Source organism: Salvia hispanica, chromosome 3 (genome assembly GCF_029641045.1).
Source record: "Salvia hispanica isolate PSC_SH4W2 chromosome 3, Shi_PSC_v1, whole genome shotgun sequence".
NCBI lineage: Eukaryota > Viridiplantae > Streptophyta > Magnoliopsida > Lamiales > Lamiaceae > Salvia > Salvia hispanica.
The window spans coordinates 11,062,619-11,070,243 of record NC_142694.1 but is presented as its reverse complement, the minus strand read 5'-3'; the positions used below and the strand labels follow the sequence as shown (position 1 = coordinate 11,070,243).

At 29.2% G+C, this 7,625-nt stretch overlaps 1 long non-coding RNA gene across 1 annotated transcript; it reads right to left on the bottom strand.

Annotated features, from left to right (window-relative positions):
* Positions 1–3,486: 3,486 nt before the first annotated feature.
* LOC125199079 (uncharacterized) lies at positions 3,487–4,238 on the bottom strand. The gene is made up of 2 exons (XR_007172524.2): positions 3,959–4,238; positions 3,487–3,789 (listed from the first exon to the last, which is right to left on the bottom strand). It is a non-coding gene; the product is annotated as an uncharacterized LOC125199079 (long non-coding RNA).
* Positions 4,239–7,625: the final 3,387 nt, after the last annotated feature.

Sequence of the window (7,625 nt, the reverse complement as noted above, 5' to 3'; positions counted from 1 at the left end):
GATCTCCGACAGGTGGATAACCGAGATTGGGTTTTGGTGCACCAACCAGGTTTACTTTATTTCTTTCTAAAGATATTTTTAAATGGTCAAATTTTCAAATAAATTACGAAAATAGTACTACTACAATCCTAGTTTATCCAATACGGAGTACATTTTAAATCTAAAAATAAAATTATGAAAGATGAAAAATTCGCAATTATCATGCTCATCTCATTTTTCTGCAAAATGGTGGAGTATATTATAATGTAGCAACTAATGGATGATTTGATTTATCGTTATATATTTCGTGAGAAAGGAAACAAATTTCATAATATCTCATTTTCATCTCTCGTGAATCAATTTTCAGATTTTGAAAACTACGAGACTTAGCAACGTTTAACCAACTTTTTGTGATTTGTTTGGATATTTTCCCCTGTTAATTTGATATTCTAACTCGTTCAAAATATAAAAAAAAAATTGATCACGTGATTATATAAAAATATATTGAAAGGAACGGTGGAGTGAGCTGCCTCCAATAACGTACATTATCTAAATTTTGAAGTTACTATTTTACAATGATAATGTACTATTCCCTTTGTCCTATAAAAATACGTAGTCTTTTTTTATTAGTCCGTCCTATAAAAATGTGTATTTTCTAATTTTAGAAACTCTTTTATTACTAAAGATATGAGACGTTCTCCACTAACAATACTTTAATTACTTTTTTTTCTATATGTCCCTTACTTAATTACTTTTTCTTTCTAAGACCATCTTCAGTCGTACACTAAAACCTAAAATGAAATACTCCCTCCGTCCCAGAGAAGTTGGCATACTTTAAAAATGGCACGGGATTTTAGGAGGTTTTGTTTTATGTGTTAAATGGAGAGAGAAAATATAATTTTTATATTCATGTGAGAGAGAACTTTTTCCAAAAAGGGAAATGTGACATCTTTTGTAGGACAAACTAAAAAGGAAAGTGTGCCAACTTCTCCGAGACGGAGGGAGTATGTAATTAGGTCCAACGGCACTCCAAAACTAATCTCATTTTTTATTTTTGAGTAAAAAAGCACCTATTTTTAGGTTTACGCTAAACCAAAATTAAAAACTTTTTCAAATGGTTGGAGTAGATGTAACACTTACACTAAAATAGATTTGACTTTAATGTAAATAATTGGAGATCTTTTAACGGTTAACTAATTTAAACTAACCCTTTCCTAATCAGCTTTATCTCCATTACCAAGCACAAGTTAAAGTAAATGAGAAATAATTAAATTTATGATACTCGCTCTGTTCGTGAATAGTAGTTCCATTTTTTCATTTTGGTCCGTCTGCGAATAGGAGTCCTGGTTTATAATTACCACAATGGTAAAAAGGTTCCATACTTTACTAACTAATTTCACTCACGTATCATTTAAATTTAATATATACAAGTGAACATATATTTCACTAACTTTTCTCCAACCACTTTTCTTAACGTTTTTTAAAACTCTGTATAAATAAGAAATGAAACTTTTATTTGCGGACGGAGGAAAAGTAAATGTCACGAGAACATCTTATATAGACATGTACTCCATATCTTTTATATATATGCCTAGGGGATCCAAATTTGAATTATTTTATTTTGATGCAAGTTCTTAATCCAGTACTTACGAATAGGTAACAAATTAAACAATCCTAATAGAGCCGACAAAGCTGTCTAAATCATTCTTAAATGGGCTTTTACATATAATGAGCTGTACAGCATTATTTTAAGATTGGAAACTTGTACTCAATTTTTTTTAATTTAATCCCACCATTAAGCTGTCCCTGTAGATATTTAAAAAAATAAATTGTTGTCTCGCTGCAAAGAATCTTTCAACATAGTTCTTCATGGATGATAGTGATTTTCCTCTTTGAATTAAAAAACGAAATTACTTAACTGTCATAATAACATAACTATATACTAGTACTACATATAGTTAATCATATGAGTACAATTTATAAACACCATTTTTATTTTTTATTTAAGTCATGTTAGTACTATTTAATTTGAGTTTAATACTTTAAAAAATTATTATTAATGTCGTTAGTTTTATAAATTAAAAAAATTAAACTCAATTTATTTTATAGCGAAAGTGGAAAAATAGAATTCCATTAATCGGCGCTTCCTTGTAAGGTCGAAGTTCGAACTCAAGCAACCATTCTAAATAGAAAAATATTAGTACTATAAACTCTATAGACGAAGCTACAATTAATTAACAAAGATGAAAAGCAGGGATCGACGTTGGTCGTTGGGAATCAAATTATTGACAATTAGACATATATAGCATATTTAAGAAAATAGCTACAATGTACTTAAAAGTTTATTGATGATTGATGAAGGTGCGGTGCAAGTTGCAAAAAAATAAATTATGAGTATAGAGAGAAAAGAATTACTCCACTGAGTGTATTTCATTGCTTGGCATATGTAGTAGTACTAGTCACAGGCGGACGCAAAAATATTTATTAATAGGGACTGAAATTTCTAAATTTTACCATAAAGTATACTTTTGAATAAATTAGAATATTTGTAGGGACTTTTACATAATAATTTATACTAAATTTTAGAAAAAGGATAAAAAATTAATATCAATGAGGGCTTAAGCCCCTCCCCTCCTCACTTGGGTCCGCCCATGGTAGTAGTAATACTTTAGAACGAGACGGCTTCTCTTTGATGGATGAGAAATACTCATGGCTAGCGCATGCTACTTTGCGTGTTTCAATATTGTAATTATTGTAGTATTAGTCTTAATATAATAAAAACAATATGGAGATTATTTTCATCTTACCTACATAAAAAGGGACCATAGTAATAATTGGAATAAGGTATATTCCAGTTCCAAACTGAAGATTCTCTTATACTGGTGAAAAAGAGGGGTCAGGGGTGTCACTATCTCCATGCTGTAGCCTTTCGTTGAGATTATTAGTCATTATTCATAAAGATAAATCCAGCCTTAAACTTTTATTTGTATTGATTTGCCCTAACTTCTATTTATTTATTAAGAAGTGCAAACCGTAGTTTCAAGCCCTTAACTATTTTGTAGTATTATTATCATTGTTTAAAAATCACAAATGCGTATGCAAGTGCTCATCAATTCGTCGGCACTTATATATGGTGTTGTGTATTTGTGCTTGACAATTTTTTAGTGATTGTACATCGTCATTTTTGTTCTTGTTACTCTTTTTTTAGAGTGTGCTTGCTAGTTCCTATGTTCTTGATTTTTTTTATGACGGTGCTAGGCTCTGTTGTTTTGGAACAACTATTTAGAACTTAGATGCATCTTATTAGGAGTATATGTTAGTCTATGCACTTTATGTTTTGGGTGGCTCGGACTTTGACGCGAAATTAAACTTTAGCTCGCAATATTTGTGAAAAATTATATGCTACTATTTTCTCTTTATTTTCCAATCAATACTAGTATGGGGTATTTGGTAGACATGTTAAGTTATCATAATATAATTTAAGTATGATTGGCTTTAAGATAAGAATTAAGATTAAATCTAAGATAATTTATTTAGCATTCTTGTTTGGTAGCAATGACAAAAATTAGGATAAAGACATAAAACGACTAATTTAACCCAATAAAATTAATCTTATCCCAAATCTGTCCCTAGCACATATCATCATTCATTTCTTCCCATTTCTCTTAATCCCAAAAAAGTAGGGTTTCTCCGATCCGGCGCCTCTCGCGCATCTCTTCTCCGATCCAGCGCCTCTTCTCCACCCATTTCTCTTGTTGCAACATCTCTTCTCCACTCATTCCTCTACCTAATAAAAGCAATTTCCTCCTCCTAAACAAGGAAATACTATGATTTACTCAAAATTGAGGATACGTCTCGCATTTATTACTTCCACTCTCACTACAACCCAAACTTTCAAATTAGAACCCTATATTACTAGTCACCATTTTAAAGGATGGCATACACTCCATTTCCAAACTAAAAATCCAAAATACTCCACCTGAATGAGTGAATGCAAAGGAAATCACAGCGGCAGAGGCGGCGTGCTAAGCCGCCGGAGAGTTGATCAGCGGCGAGGCGAGATGGAAGTAGCTTCCCCAGAAATTAGGGCTAGAAGAATTGGGGATTTTTCACGCAGAGATCAAAGATAATCTTTACCAAAACAAAATAAAAGAGGAGTAAAAGAATAGAGTATTTTAGTCATTTTATATTTTATCTGGATATGGATATAGGCCTGATAAATTAACACACCTGTTTTGGGCTGATAACATAAATAAAAAAATGAACTAATTTTTTTCGGGCCAAGATGGGCCTAGGTCTTAAACATGGGCCATATAAATAAATTATCTTATCTATCAAACACTCAAATAAATCAAGATAACTGATCTATCATGACTTATCTAATCTAAGCTACCAAACACCCGAAGTATCGTCAATTTTACATCTAAATAGAGTTGTTGTTGCCTGCGTTACACGCAATAACATCGATTTTGCATTTTTTAATAGTATAATTATTGACTTCTGGCAAGATATAATTGTATTTTTTTTTCTAAAAGTGAACTACAAAAATGGTCCCCGGACTTTAAAAATATCACCAGCAGTCCCTGGACTAAGGGTTAATATAAAAAAGAGTCATTTTGCACTGTTTCAATACGAAAATGCCCTTTTGAGGGGTTTTGGGGGGTTTGGACAATTTGGTCCTTTTACACTTTTAGCATTTTAAATCTGATATTATTTCAGTTATGTACTAAATCTGATATTATTTCAAAATTATCATTCTTCTTCCCTTTTGTCATCCTTCACTTTGTTTCTTTATTTCAATATTAGATTTAATTTATAAAATTAAATTTTAAATTTTAATTTTTAAATATCAATAAAAAATTTAATTAAAACTATTAATTCATGGACTATTGATTAAAACTATTAATTTTTGTTATTTAATATAATATTCAGCTGAATTGAAGAAGTACAAAAAAATAATATTAATCATGATGGAAAAATAAGAGCTATTCTATTTAGCCTCCGTTCGGTTATTATAATTGCTTGTGATAGAATATTATGAAGTTGACTAAAAATTTTATATAGGAGTATTTTTGTTGAAATTTTCTAGTAATTTTGATTGTTTTCAAATTAATATACGAAAATTATACTAATCTTACATTAGATGCATATTTATTTCAGAATAAATCGTGTTATGTGATCTATTAAATATTGATTAAAACTAAGACGTTGTCATATCTTATTAATTTTTGTTATCTAATAATTTTTATAATTAAAAAAATTTATTGATATTTAAAGACTGAAATTTAAAATTTAATTTTGTAAAAAATCTAATATTGAAATAAAGAAACAAAGTGAAAGATGACAAAAGGGAAGAAGAATGATAATTTTGAAATAATATCAAATTTAGTACGTAACTGAAATAATATCATATTTAAAATGTTAAAAGTGTAAAAAAAACAAATTGCCCAAACCCCCCAAAAGGCATTTTCGTCTCGAAACAGTGCAAAAGGACCGTTTTTAATATTAACCCTTAGTCCAGGGACTGCTGGTGATATTTTTAAAGTCCAAGGACCATTTATGAGATAACCCCATAGTCCATGGACCATTTTTGTAGTTCACTCTTTTTTAAAATACAATTAAAAATATGCAGGCTTGCAGATTTTATGTAACTTGCTTAAGGTGTGTGATCAAATACTAACTAATTTATAATAATAAATAATAACTAATATAAATTTAGTGTGTTAAAAATATCAACACAAAGACATAAATTTATCAATATTCTTGTTTTGATAAACTTATGTCTTTGTTGATATTTAAATTTACATGTTGTATTGATATAATTATGTCTTTGTGTTGATAATTTTAATACATTAAATTGAAAGTTATTAATTATTACTATAAATTACTTAGCTCACTAACGCAGCCCACTTGCGACTTGCTTAATTTCTAATTATAATTCGGTAATTTGATACAAGTATACATATTTTTTTTATTGAATCGTATACATTTTTAAAACATAAAACCAAATATTTATATTGTTGATATACATTTACTTTTTTTACATTACTAATTTGTTAGTTTATTTATATTACTGTTAGCGTGTTATTTGATCATTCTTGCTTTGTGAGGTGTTAGGTTATCAGTATATTAAAGTTCAAAAGTGAACCATTAAAACCTTACCGTTTAAAACATAAATGGGATTTCGAAAGTTTTACATTTTTACTCCTTAATTTGATACCACAATCAATTGCATCAGGATTTTCAATGAAATGCAAAATTTCAAGATGTAAATCTCAAAAAAGGAAAACTTAATTAACAATTTTGAAATTTTTTGAACTTTTTTTATTTTTTCAAGATAAAACATTGAGCTCCCTTCATCTCTTTTGTGACTTGAGCCCGATTTATTGGAGAGAGAGAACAAGTTTTAACAAGTCGTAACAAATAAATTTGAGATTCTAGTTGAAGGTTTTACTTTTATTATTTTGACAGATCACATGACGTGTCAAGTCACAATAATATATTCATATGTTATTGAAATTTTTTATTTGAATTATGTCTTTTTTTACGAATTAGCACTACAATTTTAATAGCAAAAATCACAATAATATATTCATATGTTATTGGTCTCTAAAATTATACGGAGTAATTTTTTATCTAAATTATGTCTTTTTCACGAACTAGTACTGCAATTTTGATAGCAAAAACCATGAACTTGTATAGTAATAGTGCAGTGAATTTCCAATGTTATGGAATTTCACCCAAATTTGAGAAAGAATTTTTTGGATAGAAAAAGCGGGCATAGCATGGAAAAAAACTAAGCATAATGAATGTCGTTGTAGACCATATAAGCATAATGTGATAGGTAATCAACAACAAGGTTCTCTTCTATGTTCACATGCCACAACATGACCGAGTTAAAATCTTGAAACATTTTGTTGATTCTCAACACTATGGCTCGACAATTAGTAGAGATTTCTAAGTATCCCTTTTGTCATAGCAACAACCACATGACTATTGCTTTCTAGTTTAAGGTTTTACTTTTATTATTTGACAGATCACATGACGTGTCAAGTCACAATAATATATTCATATGTTATTGGAATTTTTTATCTAAATTATGTCTTTGTACGAATTAGCACTACAATTTTAATAGCAAAAATCACAATAATATAATCATATGTTATTGGTCTCTAAAATTATAATTTTTTATCTAAATTATGTCTTTTTTACGAACTAGTACTGCAATTTTGATAGCAAAAACCATGAACTTGTATAGTAATAGTGCAGTGAATTTCCAATGTTATGGAATTTCACCCAAATTTGAGAAAGAATTTTTTGGATAGAAAAAGCGGGCATAGCATGGAAAAAAACTAAGCATAATGAATGTCGTTGTAGACCATATAAGCATAATGTGATAGGTAATCAACAACAAGGTTCTCTTCTATGTTCACATGCCACAACATGACCGAGTTAAAATCTTGAAACATTTTGTTGATTCTCAACACTATGGCTCGACAATTAGTAGAGATTTCTAAGTATCCCTTTTGTCATAGCAACAACCACATGACTATTGCTTTCTAGTTTAAGGTTTTACTTTTATTATTTGACAGATCACATGACGTGTCAAGTCACAATAATATATTCATATGTTATTGGAATTTTTT